At 52.5% G+C, this 25,984-nt stretch overlaps 8 non-coding genes and 1 pseudogene across 8 annotated transcripts; all 9 read left to right on the plus strand.

Moving 5' to 3' along the window:
* Window positions 1-1,471: 1,471 nt before the first annotated feature.
* Window positions 1,472-1,590, plus strand: LOC141268367 (5S ribosomal RNA). The gene has a single exon (XR_012321396.1). It is a non-coding gene; the product is annotated as a 5S ribosomal RNA (ribosomal RNA).
* Window positions 1,591-3,296: 1,706 nt separating this feature from the next.
* On the plus strand, window positions 3,297-3,415 carry LOC141266710 (5S ribosomal RNA). The gene has a single exon (XR_012320738.1). It is a non-coding gene; the product is annotated as a 5S ribosomal RNA (ribosomal RNA).
* Window positions 3,416-5,121: 1,706 nt separating this feature from the next.
* Window positions 5,122-5,240, plus strand: LOC141266538 (5S ribosomal RNA). Its single transcript, XR_012320572.1, has one exon. It is a non-coding gene; the product is annotated as a 5S ribosomal RNA (ribosomal RNA).
* A 1,669-nt stretch (window positions 5,241-6,909) lies between these two features.
* Window positions 6,910-7,028, plus strand: LOC141267619 (5S ribosomal RNA; annotated as a pseudogene).
* A 1,697-nt stretch (window positions 7,029-8,725) lies between these two features.
* On the plus strand, window positions 8,726-8,844 carry LOC141266936 (5S ribosomal RNA). The gene has a single exon (XR_012320955.1). It is a non-coding gene; the product is annotated as a 5S ribosomal RNA (ribosomal RNA).
* A 1,706-nt stretch (window positions 8,845-10,550) lies between these two features.
* Window positions 10,551-10,669, plus strand: LOC141266581 (5S ribosomal RNA). The gene has a single exon (XR_012320613.1). It is a non-coding gene; the product is annotated as a 5S ribosomal RNA (ribosomal RNA).
* Window positions 10,670-14,512: 3,843 nt separating this feature from the next.
* LOC141266702 (5S ribosomal RNA) lies at window positions 14,513-14,636 on the plus strand. The gene has a single exon (XR_012320730.1). It is a non-coding gene; the product is annotated as a 5S ribosomal RNA (ribosomal RNA).
* A 3,834-nt stretch (window positions 14,637-18,470) lies between these two features.
* On the plus strand, window positions 18,471-18,594 carry LOC141266987 (5S ribosomal RNA). The gene has a single exon (XR_012321006.1). It is a non-coding gene; the product is annotated as a 5S ribosomal RNA (ribosomal RNA).
* Window positions 18,595-20,301: 1,707 nt separating this feature from the next.
* LOC141266860 (5S ribosomal RNA) lies at window positions 20,302-20,420 on the plus strand. The gene has a single exon (XR_012320881.1). It is a non-coding gene; the product is annotated as a 5S ribosomal RNA (ribosomal RNA).
* The last annotated feature ends 5,564 nt before the right edge of the window (window positions 20,421-25,984 follow it).

Consider the following 25,984-nt stretch of genomic DNA (forward strand, 5'->3'; position numbering starts at 1 on the left):
TGGAGGCAACCACCGCTGACCTGGAGGCAACCACCGGTAACCTGGAGGCCAGTTTACAGCACAACCCAAGCAAAACACCTTTGCAGGCCACACGACCCCCCCGAAGAGCAGCTCAAATTCACTCGCAACCATCTCACCCTCTTCCTTCATTCACTACTGGGCGTTTCGCTCCACCCCAAGTTGCGGGTCCAGCTTGCTCTTTCTGTCACATCCCCGCGATGAACGTTTTAGCCTGCAGGAGACCCTGCTCCGAGCCATTTTTAAACACATCTGATGCGGCAGGTGTTTCATTGCTCAACAAACAACACCTATAGGGACGGCACAGCCTATGCATCGGTCCTTCGGAGACCGCCCCAGAACGGCCAGAGTTCTCGTCCCCACGCGAGCCTGAGGAAGGCTGGCCGGGCGATGGGCCAAGCAGCGTCTACTGGCCATACCACCTTGGATATGTCCGATCTCGGAAGCAAAGCAGAGATGGGTTCGGAAATACTTGGTTGGGACACCTCCTGAGAACACCAGGTATTGTAGACAATTTTGATGACGTTTTGCCATCTTGCCCAGCTCGGCTAGCATTGAGTGGCGCCTTGCTGGACACCGACCTTACGTAAAGTAGAGGCTGGAAGTCCCAAGCATCCCAAGCCCCCCAAGACCTCTAAGATAAGGACGCAACCCCGCCGCCTCTACCAGGCCTCACACCGAGCTCCTTGCCACGGCTAGGAGTGCTTATTGACCCCGCAGCCGGCCGTATGCAAATGATGGCGTTAAAAGCATCTCGCGCTGTGAAGTGGCCAGGCTTTCAGCAGCTGCCCAGGGGATGGTTTTAGAGGGCGACCGACTAACGAGGGCCAGCAGAAGTAACGTCTTCTTCTTCAAAGAATCTTGTGTAACTAACCCAATCAGACAGCTGCCCAGGAGCTAACCTCAGTGCTAGGAAGGAGCGGGAGGGAATTGAGGGGGTGGTTCCTGCTAAGGCCCTGAAATAATAATAAGACAGACAGGAGAGTCTGACGCATGGTGGCGGAAAAGCTGCAGGTGCAAATAGGGAATGTGGTCTCGTGCGAGCAACTTGTGCATGCTCGCTGTGTGTGAGTGTGCGCTTCCTAGGTACAGCGCGCTGCAGACAGTCAAAAGGGTTGCTCCCTTTCATTAAAAGTTAATCCCCGGCTGCAGGCTATTAGAAAGCAACTAACCGCGCTCTACTCACCCTACCCAGGTCTACCGGTGAGTCTCGCCGCTGCTCCCGGCCTGTGGCATTGGCCGCGACGCTGACGTTCCGTCGACAGCGCGGCAGCCGATCAGTGAGCTCAGCGGCTCTGAGCGGGGCGTTCTGTCTACAAGACCTTTTTAAGGAGCCAGCAAAAAAGTGAAGAGAAAAGAAAGCACAAAAGCACCTTGTCTTACTAAGCACTGGAAAGGGCAGCCGGCAACCGGACGTCAAAGTGGAAAAGTAGCAAGTGAGAGGCCTGTCTCTGCCTACGGTCACACCACCCTGAACACGCCTGATCTCGTCTGATCTCAGAAGCTAAGCAGGGTTGGGCCTGGTTAGTACTTGGATGGGAGACTGCCTGGGAATACCAGGTGCTGTAGGCTTTTGCCTTTTCTTACTTCCACCAGCAGGGGTCACTCTCCTCTTTGCCTTTTTTCCATTCCTTTTTTCACAAGCGCACACATGCTCCTTTCTTCTTTTCATTTGCTTTCTCTCTTGCGCTATTTAATCCTTGCAAAATACCAGCATCCTTCTCATCACCGTGGGCCTCCAGCATTGTTGCTTATTTACTTTTAATACTAGGCTTCTTTTCACCAGGACCAGCGACTCCCGCATGACTGGAGGCAACCACCGCTGACCTGGAGGCAACCACCGGTAACCTGGAGGCCAGTTTACAGCACAACCCAAGCAAAACACCTTTGCAGGCCACACGACCCCCCCGAAGAGCAGCTCAAATTCACTCGCAACCATCTCACCCTCTTCCTTCATTCACTCCTGGGCGTTTCGCTCCACCCCAAGTTGCGGGTCCAGCTTGCTCTTTCTGTCACATCCCCGCAATGAACGGTTTAGCCTGCAGGAGACCCTGCGCCGAGCCATTTTTAAACACATCTGATGCGGCAGGTGTTTCATTGCTCAACAAACAACACCTATAGGGATGGCACAGCCTATGCATCGGTCCTTCGGAGACCGCCCCAGAACGGCCAGAGTTCTCGTCCCCACGCGAGCCTGAGGAAGGCTGGCCGGGTGATGGGCCAAGCAGCGTCTACTGGCCATACCACCTTGGATACGTCCGATCTCGGAAGCAAAGCAGAGATGGGTTCGGAAATACTTGGTTGGGACACCTCCTGAGAACACCAGGTATTGTAGACAATTTTGATGACGTTTTGCCATCTTGCCCAGCTCGGCTAGCATTGAGTGGCGCCTTGCTGGACACCGACCTTACGTAAAGTAGAGGCTGGAAGTCCCAAGCATCCCAAGCCCCCCAAGACCTCTAAGATAAGGACGCAACCCCGCCGCCTCTACCAGGCCTCACACCGAGCTCCTTGCCACGGCTAGGAGCGCTTATTGACCCCGCAGCCGGCCGTATGCAAATGATGGCGTTAAAAGCATCTCGCGCTGTGAAGGGGCCAGGCTTTCAGCAGCTGCCCAGGGGATGGTTTTAGAGGGCGACCGCCTAACGAGGGCCAGCAGAAGTAACGTCTTCTTCTTCAAAGAATCTTGTGTAACTAACCCAATCAGACAGCTGCCCAGGAGCTAACCTCAGTGCTAGGAAGGAGCGGGAGGGAATTGAGGGGGTGGTTCCTGCTAAGGCCCTGAAATAATAATAAGACAGGCAGGAGAGTCTGACGCATGGTGGCGGAAAAGCTGCAGGTGCAAATAGGGAATGTGGTCTCGTGCGAGCAACTTGTGCATGCTCGCTGTGTGTGAGTGTGCGCTTCCTAGGTACGGCGCGCTGCAGACAGTCAAAAGGGTTGCTCCCTTTCATTAAAAGTTAATCCCCGGCTGCAGGCTATTAGAAAGCAACTAACCGCGCTCTACTCACCCTACCCAGGTCTACCGGTGAGTCTCGCCGCTGCTCCCGGCCTGTGGCATTGGCCGCGACGCTGACGTTCCGTCGACAGCGCGGCAGCCGATCAGTGAGCTCAGCGGCTCTGAGTGGGGCGTTCTGTCTACAAGACCTTTTTAAGGAGCCAGCAAAAAAGTGAAGAGAAAAGAAAGCACAAAAGCACCTTGTCTTACTAAGCACTGGAAAGGGCAGCCGGCAACCGGACGTCAAAGTGGAAAAGCAGCAAGTGAGAGGCCTGTCTCTGCCGATGGCCACACCACCCTGAACACGCCCGATCTCGTCTGATCTCGGAAGCTAAGCAGGGTCAGGCCTGGTTAGTACTTGGATGGGAGACTGCCTGGGAATACCAGGTGCTGTAGGCTTTTGCCTTTTCTTACTTCCACCAGCAGGGGTCACTCTCCTCTATGCCTTTTTTCCATTCCTTTTTTCACAAGCGCACACATGCTCCTTTCTTCTTTTCATTTGCTTTCTCTCTTGCGCTATTTAATCCTTGCAAAATACCAGCATCCTTCTCATCACCGTGGGCCTCCAGCATTGTTGCTTATTTACTTTTAATACTAGGCTTCTTTTCACCAGGACCAGCGACTCCCGCATGACTGGAGGCAACCACCGCTGACCTGGAGGCAACCACCGGTAACCTGGAGGCCAGTTTACAGCACAACCCAAGCAAAACACCTTTGCAGGCCACACGACCCCCCCGAAGAGCAGCTCAAATTCACTCGCAACCATCTCACCCTCTTCCTTCATTCACTCCTGGGCGTTTCGCTCCACCCCAAGTTGCGGGTCCAGCTTGCTCTTTCTGTCACATCCCCGCGATGAACGGTTTAGCCTGCAGGAGACCCTGCGCCGAGCCATTTTTAAACACATCTGATGCGGCAGGTGTTTCATTGCTCAACAAACAACACCTATAGGGACGGCACAGCCTATGCATCGGTCCTTCGGAGACCGCCCCAGAACGGCCAGAGTTCTCGTCCCCACGCGAGCCTGAGGAAGGCTGGCCAGGCGATGGGCCAAGCAGCGTCTACTGGCCATACCACCTTGGATACGTCCGATCTCGCAAGCAAAGCAGAGATGGGTTCGGAAATACTTGGTTGGGACACCTCCTGAGAACACCAGGTATTGTAGACAATTTTGATGACGTTTTGCCATCTTGCCCAGCTCGGCTAGCATTGAGTGGCGCCTTGCTGGACACCGACCTTACGTAAAGTAGAGGCTGGAAGTCCCAAGCCTCCCAAGCCCCCCAAGACCTCTAAGATAAGGACGCAACCCCGCCGCCTCTACCAGGCCTCACACCGAGCTCCTTGCCACGGCTAGGAGTGCTTATTGACCCCGCAGCCGGCCGTATGCAAATGATGGCGTTAAAAGCATCTCGCGCTGTGAAGGGGCCAGGCTTTCAGCAGCTGCCCAGGGGATGGTTTTAGAGGGCGACCGCCTAACGAGGGCCAGCAGAAGTAACGTCTTCTTCTTCAAAGAAGCTTGTGTAACTAACCCAATCAGACAGCTGCCCAGGAGCTAACCTCAGTGCTAGGAAGGAGCGGGAGGGAATTGAGGGGGTGGTTCCTGCTAAGGCCCTGAAATAATAATAAGAAAGGCAGGAGAGTCTGACGCATGGTGGCGGAAAAGCTGCAGGTGCAAATAGGGAATGTGGTCTCGTGCGAGCAACTTGTGCATGCTCGCTGTGTGTGAGTGTGCGCTTCCTAGGTACGGCGCGCTGCAGACAGTCAAAAGGGTTGCTCCCTTTCATTAAAAGTTAATCCCCGGCTGCAGGCTATTAGAAAGCAACTAACCGCACTCTACTCACCCTACCCAGGTCTACCGGTGAGTCTCGCCGCTGCTCCCGGCCTGTGGCATTGGCCGCGACGCTGACGTTCCGTCGACAGCGCGGCAGCCGATCAGTGAGCTCAGCGGCTGTGAGCGGGGCGTTCTGTCTACAAGACCTTTTTAAGGAGCCAGCAAAAAAGTGAAGAGAAAGGAAAGCACAAAAGCACCTTGTCTTACTAAGCACTGGAAAGGGCAGCCGGCATCCGGACGTCAAAGTAGAAAAGCAGCAAGTGAGAGGCCTGTCTCTGCCTATGGCCACACCACCCTGAACACACCTGATCTCGTCTGATCTCGGATTATAAGCAGGGTTGGGCCTGGTTAGTACTTGGATGGGAGACCGCCTGGGAATACCAGGTGCTGTAGGCTTTTGCTTTTTCTTACTTCCACCAGCAGGGGTCACTCTCCTCTATGCCTTTTTTCCATTCCTTTTTTCACAAGCGCACACATGCTCCTTTCTTCTTTTCATTTGCTTTCTCTCTTGCGCTATTTAATCCTTGCAAAATACCAGCATCCTTCTCATCACCGTGGGCCTCCAGCATTGTTGCTTATTTACTTTTAATACTAGGCTTCTTTTCACCAGGACCAGCGACTCCCGCATGACTGGAGGCAACCACCGCTGACCTGGAGGCAACCACCGGTAACCTGGAGGCCAGTTTACAGCACAACCCAAGCAAAACACCTTTGCAGGCCACACGACCCCCCCGAAGAGCAGCTCAAATTCACTCGCAACCATCTCACCCTCTTCCTTCATTCACTCCTGGGCGTTTCGCTCCACCCCAAGTTGCGGGTCCAGCTTGCTCTTTCTGTCACATCCCCGTGATGAACGGTTTAGCCTGCAGGAGACCCTGCGCCGAGCCATTTTTAAACACATCTGATGCGGCAGGTGTTTCATTGCTCAACAAACAACACCTATAGGGACGGAACGGCCAGAGTTCTCGTCCCCACGCGAGCCTGAGGAAGGCTGGCCGGGCGATGGGCCAAGCAGCATCTACTGGCCATACCACCTTGGATACGTCCGATCTCGGAAGCAAAGCAGAGATGGGTTCGGAAATACTTGGTTGGGACACCTCCTGAGAACACCAGGTATTGTAGACAATTTTGATGACATTTTGCCATCTTGCCCAGCTCGGCTAGCATTGAGTGGCGCCTTGCTGGACACCGACCTTACGTAAAGTAGAGGCTGGAAGTCCCAAGCATCCCAAGCCCCCCAAGACCTCTAAGATAAGGACGCAACCCCGCCGCCTCTACCAGGCCTCACACCGAGCTCCTTGCCACGGCTAGGAGTGCTTATTGACCCCGCAGCCGGCCGTATGCAAATGATGGCGTTAAAAGCATCTCGCGCTGTGAAGGGGCCAGGCTTTCAGCAGCTGCCCAGGGGATGGTTTTAGAGGGCGACCGCCTAACGAGGGCCAGCAGAAGTAACGTCTTCTTCTTCAAAGAAGCTTGTGTAACTAACCCAATCAGACAGCTGCCCAGGAGCTAACCTCAGTGCTAGGAAGGAGCGGGAGGGAATTGAGGGGGTGGTTCCTGCTAAGGCCCTGAAATAATAATAAGACAGGCAGGAGAGTCTGACGCATGGTGGCGGAAAAGCTGCAGGTGCAAATAGGGAATGTGGTCTCGTGCGAGCAACTTGTGCATGCTCGCTGTGTGTGAGTGTGCGCATCCTAGGTACGGCGCGCTGCAGACAGTCAAAAGGGTTGCTCCCTTTCATTAAAAGTTAATCCCCGGCTGCAGGCTATTAGAAAGCAACTAACCGCGCTCTACTCACCCTACCCAGGTCTACCGGTGAGTCTCGCCGCTGCTCCCGGCCTGTGGCATTGGCCGCGACGCTGACGTTCCGTCGACAGCGCGGCAGCCGATCAGTGAGCTCAGCGGCTGTGAGCGGGGCGTTCTGTCTACAAGACCTTTTTAAGGAGCCAGCAAAAAAGTGAAGAGAAAGGAAAGCATAAAAGCACCTTGTCTTACTAAGCACTGGAAAGGGCAGCCGGCAACCGGACGTCAAAGTAGAAAAGCAGCAAGTGAGAGGCTTGTCTCTGCCTATGGCCACACCACCCTGAGCACGCCTGATCTCGTCTGATCTCCGATTATAAGCAGGGTTGGGCCTGTTTAGTACTTGGATGGGAGACCGCCTGGGAATACCAGGTGCTGTAGGCTTTTGCTTTTTCTTACTTCCACCAGCAGGGGTCACTCTCCTCTATGCCTTTTTTCCATTCCTTTTTTCACAAGCGCACACATGCTCCTTTCTTCTTTTCATTTGCTTTCTCTCTTGCGCTATTTAATCCTTGCAAAATACCAGCATCCTTCTCATCACCGTGGGCCTCCAGCATTGTTGCTTATTTACTTTTAATACTAGGCTTCTTTTCACCAGGACCAGCGACTCCCGCATGACTGGAGGCAACCACCGCTGACCTGGAGGCAACCACCGGTAACCTGGAGGCCAGTTTACAGCACAACCCAAGCAAAACACCTTTGCAGGCCACACGACCCCCCCGAAGAGCAGCTCAAATTCACTCGCAACCATCTCACCCTCTTCCTTCATTCACTCCTGGGCGTTTCGCTCCACCCCAAGTTGCGGGTCCAGCTTGCTCTTTCTGTCACATCCCCGCGATGAACGGTTTAGCCTGCAGGAGACCCTGCGCCGAGCCATTTTTAAACACATCTGATGCGGCAGGTGTTTCATTGCTCAACAAACAACACCTATAGGGACGGCACAGCCTATGCATCGGTCCTTCGGAGACCGCCCCAGAACGGCCAGAGTTCTCGTCCCCACGCGAGCCTGAGGAAGGCTGGCCGGGTGATGGGCCAAGCAGCGTCTACTGGCCATACCACCTTGGATACGTCCGATCTCGGAAGCAAAGCAGAGATGGGTTCGGAAATACTTGGTTGGGACACCTCCTGAGAACACCAGGTATTGTAGACAATTTTGATGACGTTTTGCCATCTTGCCCAGCTCGGCTAGCATTGAGTGGCGCCTTGCTGGACACCGACCTTACGTAAAGTAGAGGCTGGAAGTCCCAAGCCCCCCAAGACCTCTAAGATAAGGACGCAACCCCGCCGCCTCTACCAGGCCTCACACCGAGCTCCTTGCCACGGCTAGGAGTGCTTATTGACCCCGCAGCCGGCCGTATGCAAATGATGGCGTTAAAAGCATCTCGCGCTGTGAAGGGGCCAGGCTTTCAGCAGCTGCCCAGGGGATGGTTTTAGAGGGCGACCGCCTAACGAGGGCCAGCAGAAGTAACGTCTTCTTCTTCAAAGAAGCTTGTGTAACTAACCCAATCAGACAGCTGCCCAGGAGCTAACCTCAGTGCTAGGAAGGAGCGGGAGGGAATTGAGGGGGTGGTTCCTGCTAAGACCCTGAAATAATAATAAGACAGGCAGGAGAGTCTGACGCATGGTGGCGGAAAAGCTGCAGGTGCAAATAGGGAATGTGGTCTCGTGCGAGCAACTTGTGCATGCTCGCTGTGTGTGAGTGTGCGCTTCCTAGGTACGGCGCGCTGCAGACAGTCAAAAGGGTTGCTCCCTTTCATTAAAAGTTAATCCCCGGCTGCAGGCTATTAGAAAGCAACTAACCGCGCTCTACTCACCCTACCCAGGTCTACCGGTGAGTCTCGCCGCTGCTCCCGGCCTGTGGCATTGGCCGCGACGCTGACGTTCCGTCGACAGCGCGGCAGCCGATCAGTGAGCTCAGCGGCTCTGAGCGGGGCATTCTGTCTACAAGACCTTTTTAAGGAGCCAGCAAAAAAGTGAAGAGAAAGGAAAGCACAAAAGCACCTTGTCTTACTAAGCACTGGAAAGGGCAGCCGGCAACAGGACGTCAAAGTAGAAAAGCAGCAAGTGAGAGGCTTGTCTCCACCTATGGCCACACCACCCTGAACACACCTGATCTCGTCTGATCTCGGATTATAAGCAGGGTTGGGCCTGGCTAGTACTTGGATGGGAGACCGCCTGGGAATACCAGGTGCTGTAGGCTTTTGCCTTTTCTTACTTCCACCAGCAGGGGTCACTCTCCTCTTTGCCTTTTTTCCATTCCTTTTTTCACAAGCGCACACATGCTCCTTTCTTCTTTTCATTTGCTTTCTCTCTTGCGCTATTTAATCCTTGCAAAATACCAGCATCCTTCTCATCACCGTGGGCCTCCAGCATTGTTGCTTATTTACTTTTAATACTAGGCTTCTTTTCACCAGGACCAGCGACTCCCGCATGACTGGAGGCAACCACCGCTGACCTGGAGGCAACCACCGGTAACCTGGAGGCCAGTTTACAGCACAACCCAAGCAAAACACCTTTGCAGGCCACACGACCCCCCCGAAGAGCAGCTCAAATTCACTCGCAACCATCTCACCCTCTTCCTTCATTCACTCCTGGGCGTTTCGCTCCACCCCAAGTTGCGGGTCCAGCTTGCTCTTTCTGTCACATCCCCGCGATGAACGGTTTAGCCTGCAGGAGACCCTGCGCCGAGCCATTTTTAAACACATCTGATGCGGCAGGTGTTTCATTGCTCAACAAACAACACCTATAGGGACGGCACAGCCTATGCATCGGTCCTTCGGAGACCGCCCCAGAACGGCCAGAGTTCTCGTCCCCACGCGAGCCTGAGGAAGGCTGGCCGGGCGATGGGCCAAGCAGCGTCTACTGGCCATACCACCTTGGATACGTCCGATCTCGGAAGCAAAGCAGAGATGGGTTCGGAAATACTTGGTTGGGACACCTCCTGAGAACACCAGGTATTGTAGACAAATTTGATGACGTTTTGCCATCTTGCCCAGCTCGGCTAGCATTGAGTGGCGCCTTGCTGGACACCGACCTTACGTAAAGTAGAGGCTGGAAGTCCCAAGCCTCCCAAGCCCCCCAAGACCTCTAAGATAAGGACGCAACCCCGCCGCCTCTACCAGGCCTCACACCGAGCTCCTTGCCACGGCTAGGAGTGCTTATTGACCCCGCAGCCGGCCGTATGCAAATGATGGCGTTAAAAGCATCTCGCGCTGTGAAGGGGCCAGGCTTTCAGCAGCTGCCCAGGGGATGGTTTTAGAGGGCGACCGCCTAACGAGGGCCAGCAGAAGTAACGTCTTCTTCTTCAAAGAAGCTTGTGTAACTAACCCAATCAGACAGCTGCCCAGGAGCTAACCTCAGTGCTAGGAAGGAGCGGGAGGGAATTGAGGGGGTGGTTCCTGCTAAGGCCCTGAAATAATAATAAGACAGGCAGGAGAGTCTGACGCATGGTGGCGGAAAAGCTGCAGGTGCAAATAGGGAATGTGGTCTCGTGCGAGCAACTTGTGCATGCTCGCTGTGTGTGAGTGTGCGCTTCCTAGGTACGGCGCGCTGCAGACAGTCAAAAGGGTTGCTCCCTTTCATTAAAAGTTAATCCCTGGCTGCAGGCTATTAGAAAGCAACTAACCGCGCTCTACTCACCCTACCCAGGTCTACCGGTGAGTCTCGCCGCTGCTCCCGGCCTGTGGCATTGGCCGCGACGCTGACGTTCCGTCGACAGCGCGGCAGCCGATCAGTGAGCTCAGCGGCTCTGAGCGGGGCGTTCTGTCTACAAGACCTTTTTAAGGAGCCAGCAAAAAAGTGAAGAGAAAGGAAAGCACAAAAGCACCTTGTCTTACTAAGCACTGGAAAGGGCAGCCGGCAACCGGACGTCAAAGTGGAAAAGCAGCAAGTGAGAGGCCTGTCTCTGCCTAAGGCCACACCACCCTGAACACGCCCGATCTCGTCTGATCTCAGAAGCTAAGTAGGGTTGGGCCTGGTTAGTACTTGGATGGGAGACCACCTGGGAATACCAGGTGCTGTAGGCTTTTGCTTTTTCTTACTTCCACCAGCAGGGGTCACTCTCCTCTATGCCTTTTTTCCATTCCTTTTTTCACAAGCGCACACATGCTCCTTTCTTCTTTTCATTTGCTTTCTCTCTTGCGCTATTTAATCCTTGCAAAATACCAGCATCCTTCTCATCACCGTGGGCCTCCAGCATTGTTGCTTATTTACTTTTAATACTAGGCTTCTTTTCACCAGGACCAGCGACTCCCGCATGACTGGAGGCAACCACCGCTGACCTGGAGGCAACCACCGGTAACCTGGAGGCCAGTTTACAGCACAACCCAAGCAAAACACCTTTGCAGGCCACACAACCCCCCCGAAGAGCAGCTCAAATTCACTCGCAACCATCTCACCCTCTTCCTTCATTCACTCCTGGGCGTTTCGCTCCACCCCAAGTTGCGGGTCCAGCTTGCTCTTTCTGTCACATCCCCGCGATGAACGGTTTAGCCTGCAGGAGACCCTGCGCCGAGCCATTTTTAAACACATCTGATGCGGCAGGTGTTTCATTGCTCAACAAACAACACCTATAGGGACGGCACAGCCTATGCATCGGTCCTTCGGAGACCGCCCCAGAACAGCCAGAGTTCTCGTCCCCACGCGAGCCTGAGGAAGGCTGGCCGGGCGATGGGCCAAGCAGCGTCTACTGGCCATACCACCTTGGATACGTCCGATCTCGGAAGCAAAGCAGAGATGGGTTCGGAAATACTTGGTTGGGACACCTCCTGAGAACACCAGGTATTGTAGACAATTTTGATGACGTTTTGCCATCTTGCCCAGCTCGGCTAACATTGAGTGGCGCCTTGCTGGACACCGACCTTACGTAAAGTAGAGGCTGGAAGTCCCAAGCCTCCCAAGCCCCCCAAGACCTCTAAGAGACTCAGAAAGAGAATAGGAGGGATCCAATGGCTGGATGTCCTTAAGGACAAAAATGTCCAGGAAGGATGGGAAATTTTTAAAAATGAGATTCTCAAAGCACAATCGTTAACAATCCCGAAAAGTAGAAAGAATGGGAAGCATTTAAGGAAACCAGGATGGATGAACACAGAACTTAAACACATGCTAAAAAGAAAGAAAGAAATGTTTATTAAATGGAAAGAGGGAGGCATATCTAAAGAAGATTATAATGCAGTCTGCAGATCCTGCAGGGCACGTATCAGGTTAGCTAAAGCTGACAATGAATTAAGGCTTGCAAGAGATGTCAAAAGCAATAAAAAAGGATTTTGGGGGTATGTCAAAAGTAAAAGAAAAGTCAAAGATGCTATAGGATTTTTACAGGATGAAAATGGAGAAATGGTAAGAGAGGATGTTGAGAAGGCCGAACTTTTTAATTCCTATTTTGCATCTGTTTTCCCTCAGAAAGAAAATGTAACATCAACTGATCTTCACTGTCCTTTTAAAGGAATAGAGGAATCCAAGTTATCTGTAAACAGAAAGCTTGTGAGGGAATATTTAGCTAACATAAATGAGTTCAAGTCTCCAGGTCCAGATGAATTACACCCCAGAGTACTGAAGGAGATCGTAGAAGAAATTTTAGAACCACTCTCCATAATCTTTGAAAATTCTTGGAGAACAGGAGAAGTCCCAGAAGACTGGAGAAGAGCAAATGTTGTTCCTATCTTCAAAAAGGGGAAGAAGGTGGACCCAGGGAACTATAGGCCGGTGAGTCTGACTTCTATACCAGGAAAGATCTTTGAACAAATTATTAAACAACATGTATGTAAGTACATGGATAAGAATGAAGTGATTAACCAGAGTCAGCATGGGTTTGTAACTAACAAGTCATGTCAGACTAACTTAATTTCCTTCTATGACAGAATCACTGACTGGGTGGATCAGGGAAATGCTGTAGATATAGTATATCTTGACTTCAGCAAAGCATTTGACAAAGTATCTCACACCATCCTTATTGACAAAATGACCAAGTATGCAATGGACCAGGCAACTGTTAGGTGGATTCATAACTGGCTTAGTGATCGGACTCAAAGGGTGGTTGTAAATGGCTTCACATCCAGCTGGATGAATGTCTCAAGTGGGGTACCACAGGGCTCCGTCCTGGGACCTGTATTGTTCAACATCTTTATCAATGATTTAGATGAAGGAATTGAGGGTAAACTGATTAAATTTGCTGATGACACAAAGCTAGGAGGGATAGCTAATACTAGAGAAGAGAGAGAGAGAGGATTCAAAAAGACCTAAATAAACTGGAGCAGTGGGCAGCAACCAACAGAATGGTTTTTAACAGGGAAAAATGCAAAGTACTACATCTGGGCAATAAAAATGAAAAAAGCATATACAGAATGGGAGGAATAGAGCTAAGCAACAGTACATGTGAAAAAGACTTAGGTATACTAATAGATCATAGACTGAACATGAGTCAACAGTGTGATGCAGCAGCAAAAAAGGCAAATACAATTCTGGGATGTATTAACAGAAGCATACAGTCTAGATCACGTGAAGTCATTATCGGTCTTTACTCCTCTTTGGTCAGACCTCATCTGGAATACTGTGTACAGTTTTGGGCACCACATTTTAAAAAAGACATAGACAAACTGGAGCAAGTTCAGAGAAGAGCGACCAGAATGGTGACTGGTCTGCAAACCATGTCCTATGAGGAACGGTTGCAGGATTTGGGAATGTTTAGCTTGCAAAAAAGAAGACTGAGAGGAGACTTAATAGCTGTCTACAAATATGTCAAGGGCTGTCACATTGTAGAAGGATCATCTTTATTCTCATTTGCACAAGGAAAGACTAGAAGCAATGGGATGAAACTAAATGGGAGGAGACACAGATTAGATATTAGAAAAAACTTTTTGACAGTTAGGGTGATTAATGAGTGGAACAGGCTGCCACGAGAGGTGGTGAGTTCCCCTTCAATGGACGTCTTCAAACAGAGGCTGGACAGACATCTGTCTGAGATGATCTAGTGAATCCTGCTTTCAGCAGGGAGTTGGACCAGATGACCCAGGAGGTCCCTTCCAACTCTACCATTCTATGATTCTATGATTCTATGATAAGGACGCAACCCCGCCGCCTCTACCAGGCCTCACACCGAGCTCCTTGCCACGGCTAGGAGTGCTTATTGACCCCGCAGCCGGCCGTATGCAAATGATGGCGTTAAAAGCATCTCGCGCTGTGAAGGGGCCAGGCTTTCAGCAGCTGCCCAGGGGATGGTTTTAGAGGGCGACCGCCTAACGAGGGCCAGCAGAAGTAACGTCTTCTTCTTCAAAGAAGCTTGTGTAACTGACCCAATCAGACAGCTGCCCAGGAGCTAACCTCAGTGCTAGGAAGGAGCGGGAGGGAATTGAGGGGGTGGTTCCTGCTAAGGCCCTGAAATAATAATAAGAGAGGCAGGAGAGTCTGACGTATGGTGGCGGAAAAGCTGCAGGTGCAAATAGGGAATGTGGTCTCGTGCGAGCAACTTGTGCATGCTCGCTGTGTGTGAGTGTGCGCTTCCTAGGTACGGCGCGCTGCAGACAGTCAAAAGGGTTGCTCCCTTTCATTAAAAGTTAATCCCCGGCTGCAGGCTATTAGAAGGCAACTAACCGCGCTCTACTCACCCTACCCAGGTCTACCGGTGAGTCTCGCCGCTGCTCCCGGCCTGTGGCATTGGCCGCGACGCTGACGTTCCGTCGACAGCGCGGCAGCCGATCAGTGAGCTCAGCGGCTCTGAGCGGGGCGTTCTGTCTACAAGACCTTTTTAAGGAGCCAGCAAAAAAGTGAAGAGAAAGGAAAGCACAAAAGCACCTTGTCTTACTAAGCACTGGAAAGGGCAGCCGGCAACCGGACGTCACAGTAGAAAAGCAGCAAGTGAGAGGCCTGTCTCTGCCTACGGCCACACCACCCTGAACACGCCCGATCTCGTCTGATCTCGGAAGCTAAGCAGGGTTGGGCCTGGCCTGGTTAGTACTTGGATAGGAGACTGCCTGGGAATACCAGGTGCTGTAGGCTTTTGCTTTTTCTTACTTCCACAAGCAGGGGTCACTCTCCTCTATGCCTTTTTTCCATTCCTTTTTCACAAGCGCACACATGCTCCTTTCTTCTTTTCATTTGCTTTCTCTCTTGCGCTATTTAATCCTTGCAAAATACCAGCATCCTTCTCATCACCGTGGGCCTCCAGCATTGTTGCTTATTTACTTTTAATACTAGGCTTCTTTTCACCAGGACCAGCGACTCCCGCATGACTGGAGGCAACCACCGCTGACCTGGAGGCAACCACCGGTAACCTGGAGGCCAGTTTACAGCACAACCCAAGCAAAACACCTTTGCAGGCCACACGACCCCCCCGAAGAGCAGCTCAAATTCACTCGCAACCATCTCACCCTCTTCCTTCATTCACTCCTGGGCGTTTCGCTCCACCCCTAGTTGCGGGTCCAGCTTGCTCTTTCTGTCACATCCCTGCGATGAACGGTTTAGCCTGCAGGAGACCCTGCGCCGAGCCATTTTTAAACACATCTGATGCGGCAGGTGTTTCATTGCTCAACAAACAACACCTATAGGGACGGCACAGCCTATGCATCGGTCCTTCGGAGACCGCCCCAGAACGGCCAGAGTTCTCGTCCCCACGCGAGCCTGAGGAAGGCTGGCCGGGCGATGGGCCAAGCAGCGTCTACTGGCCATACCACCTTGGATACGTCCGATCTCGGAAGCAAAGCAGAGATGGGTTCGGAAATACTTGGTTGGGACACCTCCTGAGAACACCAGGTATTGTAGACAATTTTGATGACGTTTTGCCATCTTGCCCAGCTCGGCTAGCATTGAGTGGCGCCTTGCTGGACACCGACCTTACGTAAAGTAGAGGCTGGAAGTCCCAAGCCTCCCAAGCCCCCCAAGACCTCTAAGAGACTCAGAAAGAGAATAGGAGGGATCCAATGGCTGGATGTCCTTAAGGACAAAAATGTCCAGGAAGGATGGGAAATTTTTAAAAATGAGATTCTCAAAGCACAATCGTTAACAATCCCGAAAAGTAGGAAGAATGGGAAGCATTTAAGGAAACCAGGATGGATGAACACAGAACTTAAACACATGCTAAAAAGAAAGAAAGAAATGTTTATTAAATGGAAAGAGGGAGGCATATCTAAAGAAGATTATAATGCAGTCTGCAGATCCTGCAGGGCACGTATCAGGTTAGCTAAAGCTGACAATGAATTAAGGCTTGCAAGAGATGTCAAAAGCAATAAAAAAGGATTTTGGGGGTATGTCAAAAGTAAAAGAAAAGTCAAAGATGCTATAGGATTTTTACAGGATGAAAATGGAGAAATGGTAAGAGAGGATGTTGAGAAGGCCGAACTTTTTAATTCCTATTTTGCATCTGTTTTCCCTCAGAAAGAAAATGTAACATCAACTGATCTTCACTGTCCTTTTAAAGGAATAGAGGAATCCAAGTTATCTGTAAACAGAAAGCTTGTGAGGGAATATTTAGCTAACATAAATGAGTTCAAGTCTCCAGGTCCAGATGAATTACACCCCAGAGTACTGAAGGAGATCGTAGAAGAAATTTTAGAACCACTCTCCATAATCTTTGAAAATTCTTGGAGAACAGGAGAAGTCCCAGAAGACTGGAGAAGAGCAAATGTTGTTCCTATCTTCAAAAAGGGGAAGAAGGTGGACCCAGGGAACTATAGGCCGGTGAGTCTGACTTCTATACCAGGAAAGATCTTTGAACAAATTATTAAACAACATGTATGTAAGTACATGGATAAGAATGAAGTGATTAACCAGAGTCAGCATGGGTTTGTAACTAACAAGTCATGTCAGACTAACTTAATTTCCTTCTATGACAGAATCACTGACTGGGTGGATCAGGGAAATGCTGTAGATATAGTATATCTTGACTTCAGCAAAGCATTTGACAAAGTATCTCACACCATCCTTATTGACAAAATGACCAAGTATGCAATGGACCAGGCAACTGTTAGGTGGATTCATAACTGGCTTAGTGATCGGACTCAAAGGGTGGTTGTAAATGGCTTCACATCCAGCTGGATGAATGTCTCAAGTGGGGTACCACAGGGCTCCGTCCTGGGACCTGTATTGTTCAACATCTTTATCAATGATTTAGATGAAGGAATTGAGGGTAAACTGATTAAATTTGCTGATGACACAAAGCTAGGAGGGATAGCTAATACTAGAGAAGAGAGAGAGAGAGGATTCAAAAAGACCTAAATAAACTGGAGCAGTGGGCAGCAACCAACAGAATGGTTTTTAACAGGGAAAAATGCAAAGTACTACATCTGGGCAATAAAAATGAAAAAAGCATATACAGAATGGGAGGAATAGAGCTAAGCAACAGTACATGTGAAAAAGACTTAGGTATACTAATAGATCATAGACTGAACATGAGTCAACAGTGTGATGCAGCAGCAAAAAAGGCAAATACAATTCTGGGATGTATTAACAGAAGCATACAGTCTAGATCACGTGAAGTCATTATCGGTCTTTACTCCTCTTTGGTCAGACCTCATCTGGAATACTGTGTACAGTTTTGGGCACCACATTTTAAAAAAGACATAGACAAACTGGAGCAAGTTCAGAGAAGAGCGACCAGAATGGTGACTGGTCTGCAAACCATGTCCTATGAGGAACAGTTGCAGGATTTGGGAATGTTTAGCTTGCAAAAAAGAAGACTGAGAGGAGACTTAATAGCTGTCTACAAATATGTCAAGGGCTGTCACATTGTAGAAGGATCATCTTTATTCTCATTTGCACAAGGAAAGACTAGAAGCAATGGGATGAAACTAAATGGGAGGAGACACAGATTAGATATTAGAAAAAACTTTTTGACAGTTAGGGTGATTAATGAGTGGAACAGGCTGCCACGAGAGGTGGTGAGTTCCCCTTCAATGGACGTCTTCAAACAGAGGCTGGACAGACATCTGTCTGAGATGATCTAGTGAATCCTGCTTTGAGCAGGGAGTTGGACCAGATGACCCAGGAGGTCCCTTCCAACTCTACCATTCTATGATTCTATGATAAGGACGCAACCCCGCCGCCTCTACCAGGCCTCACACCGAGCTCCTTGCCACGGCTAGGAGTGCTTATTGACCCCGCAGCCGGCCGTATGCAAATGATGGCGTTAAAAGCATCTCGCGCTGTGAAGGGGCCAGGCTTTCAGCAGCTGCCCAGGGGATGGTTTTAGAGGGCGACCGCCTAACGAGGGCCAGCAGAAGTAACGTCTTCTTCTTCAAAGAAGCTTGTGTAACTAACCCAATCAGACAGCTGCCCAGGAGCTAACCTCAGTGCTAGGAAGGAGCGGGAGGGAATTGAGGGGGTGGTTCCTGCTAAGGCCCTGAAATAATAATAAGAGAGGCAGGAGAGTCTGACGTATGGTGGCGGAAAAGCTGCAGGTGCAAATAGGGAATGTGGTCTCGTGCGAGCAACTTGTGCATGCTCGCTGTGTGTGAGTGTGCGCTTCCTAGGTACGGCGCACTGCAGACAGTCAAAAGGGTTGCTCCCTTTCATTAAAAGTTAATCCCCGGCTGCAGGCTATTAGAAGGCAACTAACCGCGCTCTACTCACCCTACCCAGGTCTACCGGTGAGTCTCGCCGCTGCTCCCGGCCTGTGGCATTGGCCGCGACGCTGACGTTCCGTCGACAGCGCGGCAGCCGATCAGTGAGCTCAGCGGCTCTGAGCGGGGCGTTCTGTCTACAAGACCTTTTTAAGGAGCCAGCAAAAAAGTGAAGAGAAAGGAAAGCACAAAAGCACCTTGTCTTACTAAGCACTGGAAAGGGCAGCCGGCAACAGGACGTCACAGTAGAAAAGCAGCAAGTGAGAGGCCTGTCTCTGCCTACGGCCACACCACCCTGAACACGCCTGATCTCGTCTGATCTCGGAAGCTAAGCAGGGTTGGGCCTGGCCTGGTTAGTACTTGGATAGGAGACTGCCTGGGAATACCAGGTGCTGTAGGCTTTTGCTTTTTCTTACTTCCACAAGCAGGGGTCACTCTCCTCTATGCCTTTTTTCCATTCCTTTTTTCACAAGCGCACACATGCTCCTTTCTTCTTTTCATTTGCTTTCTCTCTTGCGCTATTTAATCCTTGCAAAATACCAGCATCCTTCTCATCACCGTGGGCCTCCAGCATTGTTGCTTATTTACTTTTAATACTAGGCTTCTTTTCACCAGGACCAGCGACTCCCGCATGACTGGAGGCAACCACCGCTGACCTGGAGGCAACCACCGGTAACCTGGAGGCCAGTTTACAGCACAACCCAAGCAAAACACCTTTGCAGGCCACACGACCCCCCCGAAGAGCAGCTCAAATTCACTCGCAACCATCTCACCCTCTTCCTTCATTCACTCCTGGGCGTTTCGCTCCACCCCTAGTTGCGGGTCCAGCTTGCTCTTTCTGTCACATCCCTGCGATGAACGGTTTAGCCTGCAGGAGACCCTGCGCCGAGCCATTTTTAAACACATCTGATGCGGCAGGTGTTTCATTGCTCAACAAACAACACCTATAGGGACGGCACAGCCTATGCATCGGTCCTTCGGAGACTGCCCCAGAACGGCCAGAGTTCTCGTCCCCACGCGAGCCTGAGGAAGGCTGGCCGGGCGATGGGCCAAGCAGCGTCTACTGGCCATACCACCTTGGATACGTCCGATCTCGGAAGCAAAGCAGAGATGGGTTCGGAAATACTTGGTTGGGACACCTCCTGAGAACACCAGGTATTGTAGACAATTTTGATGACGTTTTGCCATCTTGCCCAGCTCGGCTAGCATTGAGTGGCGCCTTGCTGGACACCGACCTTACGTAAAGTAGAGGCTGGAAGTCCCAAGCCTCCCAAGCCCCCCCAAGACCTCTAAGATAAGGACGCAACCCCGCCGCCTCTACCAGGCCTCACACCGAGCTCCTTGCCACGGCTAGGAGTGCTTATTGACCCCACAGCCGGCCGTATGCAAATGATGGCGTTAAAAGCATCTCGCGCTGTGAAGGGGCCAGGCTTTCAGCAGCTGCCCAGGGGATGGTTTTAGAGGGCGACCGCCTAACGAGGGCCAGCAGAAGTAACGTCTTCTTCTTCAAAGAAGCTTGTGTAACTAACCCAATCAGACAGCTGCCCAGGAGCTAACCTCAGTGCTAGGAAGGAGCGGGAGGGAATTGAGGGGGTGGTTCCTGCTAAGGCCCTGAAATAATAATAAGAGAGGCAGGAGAGTCTGACGCATGGTGGCGGAAAAGCTGCAGGTGCAAATAGGGAATGTGGTCTCGTGCGAGCAACTTGTGCATGCTCGCTGTGTGTGAGTGTGCGCTTCCTAGGTACGGCGCGCTGCAGACAGTCAAAAGGGTTGCTCCCTTTCATTAAAAGTTAATCCCCGGCTGCAGGCTATTAGAAAGCAACTAACCGCGCTCTACTCACCCTACCCAGGTCTACCGGTGAGTCTCGCCGCTGCTCCCGGCCTGTGGCATTGGCCGCGACGCTGACGTTCCGTCGACAGCGCGGCAGCCGATCAGTGAGCTCAGCGGCTGTGAGCGGAGCGTTCTGTCTACAAGACCTTTTTAAGGAGCCAGCAAAAAAGTGAAGAGAAAGGAAAGCACAAAAGCACCTTGTCTCACTAAGCAATGGAAGGGGCAGCTGGCAGCCGGACGTCAAAGTAGAAAAGCAGCAAGTGAGAGGCTTGTCTCTGCCTACGGCCACACCAACCTGAACACACCCGATCTCGCCTGATCTTGGAATCTAAGCAGGGTTGGGCCTGGTTAGTACTTGGATGGGAGACCGCCTGGGAATACCAGGTGCTGTAGGCTTTTGCTTTTTCTTACTTCCACAAGCAGGGGTCACTCTCCTCTATGCCTTTTTTCCATTCCTTTTTTCACAAGCGCACACATGCTCCTTTCTTCTTTTCATTTGCTTTCTCTCTTGCGCTATTTAATCCTTGCAAAATACCAGCATCCTTCTCATCACCGTGGGCCTCCAGCATTGTTGCTTATTTACTTTTAATACTAGGCTTCTTTTCACCAGGACCAGCGACTCCCGCATGACTGGAGGCAACCACCGCTGACCTGGAGGCCAGTTTACAGCACAACCCAAGCAAAACACCTTTGCAGGCCACACGACCCCCCCGAAGAGCAGCTCAAATTCACTCGCAACCATCTCACCCTCTTCCTTCATTCACTCCTGGGCGTTTCGCTCCACCCCAAGTTGCGGGTCCAGCTTGCTCTTTCTGTCACATCCCCGTGATGAACGGTTTAGCCTGCAGGAGACCCTGCGCCGAGCCATTTTTAAACACATCTGATGCGGCAGGTGTTTCATTGCTCAACAAACAACACCTATAGGGACGGCACAGCCTATGCATCGGTCCTTCGGAGACCGCCCCAGAACGGCCAGAGTTCTCGTCCCCACGCGAGCCTGAGGAAGGCTGGCCGGGCGATGGGCCAAGCAGCGTCTACTGGCCATACCACCTTGGATACGTCCGATCTCGGAAGCAAAGCAGAGATGGGTTCGGAAATACTTGGTTGGGACACCTCCTGAGAACACCAGGTATTGTAGACAATTTTGATGACGTTTTGCCATCTTGCCCAGCTCGGCTAGCATGGAGTGGCGCCTTGCTGGACACCGACCTTACGTAAAGTAGAGGCTGGAAGTCCCAAGCCTCCCAAGCCCCCCAAGACCTCTAAGATAAGGACGCAACCCCGCCGCCTCTACCAGGCCTCACACCGAGCTCCTTGCCACGGCTAGGAGTGCTTATTGACCCCGCAGCCGGCCGTATGCAAATGATGGCGTTAAAAGCATCTCGCGCTGTGAAGGTGACGCGCCCCCTGGGCCAGTGTTGTTGGGGATACCCGGAGCCGGATCAGATGGGGGTTGTAGTCTCCGAGTGGCTGTGACCCGGTCCGTGCCCAGGGTGTCAAGCTCAGTGTGTGGCAGTCCTTACTGATGTTACTAAAGTTCTTTATGTCGACTACGCCACCCGTTGAATTGCGGTCACTTCGGCCGCCGCTGCAGCAGGGTCCGCTGAGGCTGATGGTGTTTGTGCAGCCCAGGTAGTATAACCCCCAACGGGTGGGGTATAGCCTCAGGGGGTCAGGTGCAGAGGATGGTGGTTGTGGAGGTGCAGTGAGGATGGTAAAGAGAGTCAGAGTCGGGCTGTGCAGTTCAGGGTTTGTTTACTTACTGCTGTTTTTGTACCGGTCACTCCGGCCTTGAGTGACCACCCGAGCCGTGCTGCGTCCACCAGGTCCTGGACTCGGCCAACCCCCAAGTAGTTCCGGAGCGTGGTTCTGAGCTCCCTTTCTGTCTTGTCCTCGTCTCTGGCCTTCCCCACCAGGGATCCACCTATGTCCGGCTCCCTCGGGCCTCTTGGTGGTAAACCCTTGTCTCTGGGTTCCCTGACCCTATTCCTGGTCTGCCTTCTGGGTGGATTTAGTGGGTGATCGTGGCAGATCGATCCTGCCCATGACCTCCGGTTCCTGGCTAAGGTGTGCTGTAGCCTCTGCCAGCTTGGGATCCGGTACCCTGTTGCCAACTCTTCACCCTTTGATTTATTTTGGGCTCTCAGAGTTCCTTCTTTCTCCCCCTCTGGGTCTTTCTTTCTCCTCTCTCTCTCTCTTGGCCTGGGGCTGCTCTGCTCTTCTGCTCTCTTCCTCTGCAAAGACTGGCTGACTGACCCTGATCTTAGATGGTGCCCACCTTATATACTCCCTCTATGTGTGAGCTCAGGTGACCAGCACCCAATGAGCTCCTAACCTTACCCAGGCTGCTCCCCCTATCTGCCCCTACACTACTGGGATGGTCCACCCCCCTCCCACTCCAGCCAAGGACAGACTCGGTCGTACCTGCACATTTCTAAGTGGGAGTACCGTTGGTCTGCCCTCCGGAAATGGGATGTGTGTAGTGCATGCAGCCTTCTGAGCTCAGTTCCACACTCCATCCTTACCCGGGAGTGGAATATCACACCTCTGGTTGAGGTGCAATACCCCTGTAGCAGCCGAATCCTCAGGGTGCTACATTCCCCCCTGGTAAATCACAGCACGTCCTCGGGCTGTAAGATATAAAAAACACCAAAACATACAATTTTTTCATAAACATAAACATATAAAACATATAAAACATTATCAGCAGCATAAACTTTTCATATAAACATTCTTGTTTCTGGTACCTCCGGTCACGGTGCAACTTGTGACCGGGTAAAGTGCAACAGTTTCTTTAAGAAAATGGTTTTCCTATAAAACCAGTAGGGGGCGCCTTAGGAAGCGCAACTATATACAAGGGAATATGGCCGCTCTCAGTCCTCGGCCAGGTATTAGGGAGGATTGACCGCTCTCAGTCCTCGGTCAGTGGGGAAATGGGACACACTGGAACAGTTCAGTTCTCTGGTCCCAACGGGGACTATATTAGCAGCAACGGTTCACTGTGCCCCGACGGGCAACTATATACAGTCTCTACTCTGCCGTACTCAACGACGGCGTCCTCCTGCTCTTTCTTTGTGGACAGTTTCAGTTTCAGACCCGTCCGGGCACGTATGCTGGGCAAATAGATTTTCACCCAGGTGCGGCACTCTAGATGTTGAGGGCGCGTTGATGGTAGCGGCGCCCGGGTCGACCAGGCCTTGCGACCAGGCTTGGGGCACCTTGAAAGTAAAGGGCACCGTAAGAACGGCGGCGCCCTGTGTTACTTGGCCCTGCGACCAGGCCGGGGGCTCCGCGGAGGTAGGGGGCGCTGTTGGTATTGCGTCGCCCGGGGGTACTAGGCCTTGCGACCAGGCCGATGGTACTTCCTGCTTGGTCACGCTCGGGGTCGAAGCGTGTGACGTCACAGGGGTCGCGGCTTCCGTTTGAGGCCTAGTCTGCGGCGGTGACGTTGCAGCGATGGGCACGGCAGGGGATACTTCGGGCTCTGCGACGGGGAGCTGGGGCAGGCACGCGGTTTCCCGGCTCGGGGTATAGACGTCCCCTTTACCTGCCTCCATTCGTTCGGCTCCCTTCTCGGCGCCGTCTCCGGCCTTCAGTCCTCCTGCGCCATCCTCAGAGGCGGTCTGTCTCCTCGTCTCGGGTGGCGTGCTCCGCTGACGGGTTCTTGTCTGCTGGGCCATCTCACGGCTCCATTCTGCTAACGTCTCTCGCTGCACCCGGGCCATCCTCCGTGCGAGGCCCTCCAGCGCAGTCTGTGCACACTCCCGATCTCGGGGGAGCTGTGCCAAGACCTCCACTAAGCCTAGTGGGGTCGTTGCTTCTAGCAGGCTCCTGACCAACGGGTCGGTGCTGCTCTGCTCTCCTCCCGTTGTCTCCAGCAGGCCTTCTGGAGTGGCGACCGGCAACAGGCTCCTGACCACTGGGTCGGTGCTGCCTGGAGTGGCGGCCCGCATCAGGCTCCTGACCACTGGGTCGGTGCTGCCTGGCTCTCCCTCCATCTCCGGGTAGGCTCTTTCTGGACTCTGCTCCAGGCTTCTTGTCTCCGGGTGCGCTCTCTCCAGACTGCTCCAGGCGACACCCATCTTTGTTCTCTTGTTCTCAGTCCTCCCACTTCGAGGGCGGTCCCGGGGCCACTTGGTGATTGTCAGCTCCAGGGGCAGTTCTTTCACGCTGACAGACACCTCTAGCATCACAGTCTCTGTTGGTGGGGGCGGTTTCCACTTTTGGCGCCATTTTCGGTCCTGGCCCACGATGGGAGGCGGCCTCTTGCCACCCTCTGGCACGCCCATAATGGCGTCCGCTCTTCCAAGGCGGGAAATCTTCGGAAATGGCGGGAATCGTCTCCCAGTGGCGGGAAACTCTGCAGATGGCGGGAAAAAGCTGTTAATGGCGGACAACCGGCGGGAATCGATCTGTGATGGAGTCCGATGGCGGGGACCCTCCGGGACCGGCGGGAGACTTCTTTTTGAGGTAAACTTGTTCTTTTCTTCAGGCACGCAGTACCCGGGTGTTGCGGGCACGTTATCCTGCCGACTACGCCAAAGTTGACGCGCCCCCTGGGCCAGTGTTGTTGGGGATACCCGGAGCCGGATCAGATGGGGGTTGTAGTCTCCGAGTGGCTGTGACCCGGTCCGTGCCCAGGGTGTCAAGCTCAGTGTGTGGCAGTCCTTACTGATGTTACTAAAGTTCTTTATGTCGACTACGCCACCCGTTGAATTGCGGTCACTTCGGCCGCCGCTGCAGCAGGGTCCGCTGAGGCTGATGGTGTTTGTGCAGCCCAGGTAGTATAACCCCCAACGGGAGGGGTATAGCCTCAGGGGGTCAGGTGCAGAGGATGGTGGTTGTGGAGGTGCAGTGAGGATGGTAATGAGAGTCAGAGTCGGGCTGTGCAGTTCAGGGTTTGTTTACTTACTGCTGTTTTTGTACCGGTCACTCCGGCCTTGAGTGACCACCCGAGCCGTGCTGCGTCCACCAGGTCCTGGACTCGGCCAACCCCCAAGTAGTTCCGGAGCGTGGTTCTGAGCTCCCTTTCTGTCTTGTCCTCGTCTCTGGCCTTCCCCACCAGGGATCCACCTATGTCCGGCTCCCTTGGGCCTCTTGGTGGTAAACCCTTGTCTCTGGGTTCCCTGACCCTATTCCTGGTCTGCCTTCTGGGTGGATTTAGTGGGTGATCGTGGCAGATCGATCCTGCCCACGACCTCCGGTTCCTGGCTAAGGTGTGCTGTAGCCTCTGCCAGCTTGGGATCCGGTACCCTGTTGCCAACTCTTCACCCTTTGATTTATTTTGGGCTCTCAGAGTTCCTTCTTTCTCCCCCTCTGGGTCTTTCTTTCTCCTCTCTCTCTCTCTTGGCCTGGGGCTGCTCTGCTCTTCTGCTCTCTTCCTCTGCAAAGACTGGCTGACTGACCCTGATCTTAGATGGTGCCCACCTTATATACTCCCTCTATGTGTGAGCTCAGGTGACCAGCACCCAATGAGCTCCTAACCTTACCCAGGCTGCTCCCCCTATCTGCCCCTACACTACTGGGATGGTCCACCCCCCTCCCACTCCAGCCAAGGACAGACTCGGTCGTACCTGCACATTTCTAAGTGGGAGTACCGTTGGTCTGCCCTCCGGAAATGGGATGTGTGTAGTGCATGCAGCCTTCTGAGCTCAGTTCCACACTCCATCCTTACCCGGGAGTGGAATATCACACCTCTGGTTGAGGTGCAATACCCCTGTAGCAGCCGAATCCTCAGGGTGCTACAAAGGGGCCAGGCTTTCAGCAGCTGCCCAGGGGATGGTTTTAGAGGGCGACCGCCTAACGAGGGCCAGCAGAAGTAACGTCTTCTTCTTCAAAGAAGCTTGTGTAACTAACCCAATCAGACAGCTGCCCAGGAGCTAACCTCAGTGCTAGGAAGGATCGGGAGGGAATTGAGGGGGTGGTTCCTGCTAAGGCCCTGAAATAATAATAAGAGAGGC

The sequence above is a fragment of the Phyllobates terribilis genome, unplaced genomic scaffold, assembly GCF_046119375.1.
Source record: "Phyllobates terribilis strain yellow unplaced genomic scaffold, ASM4611937v1 Scaffold_4__5_contigs__length_816908805, whole genome shotgun sequence".
NCBI lineage: Eukaryota > Metazoa > Chordata > Amphibia > Anura > Dendrobatidae > Phyllobates > Phyllobates terribilis.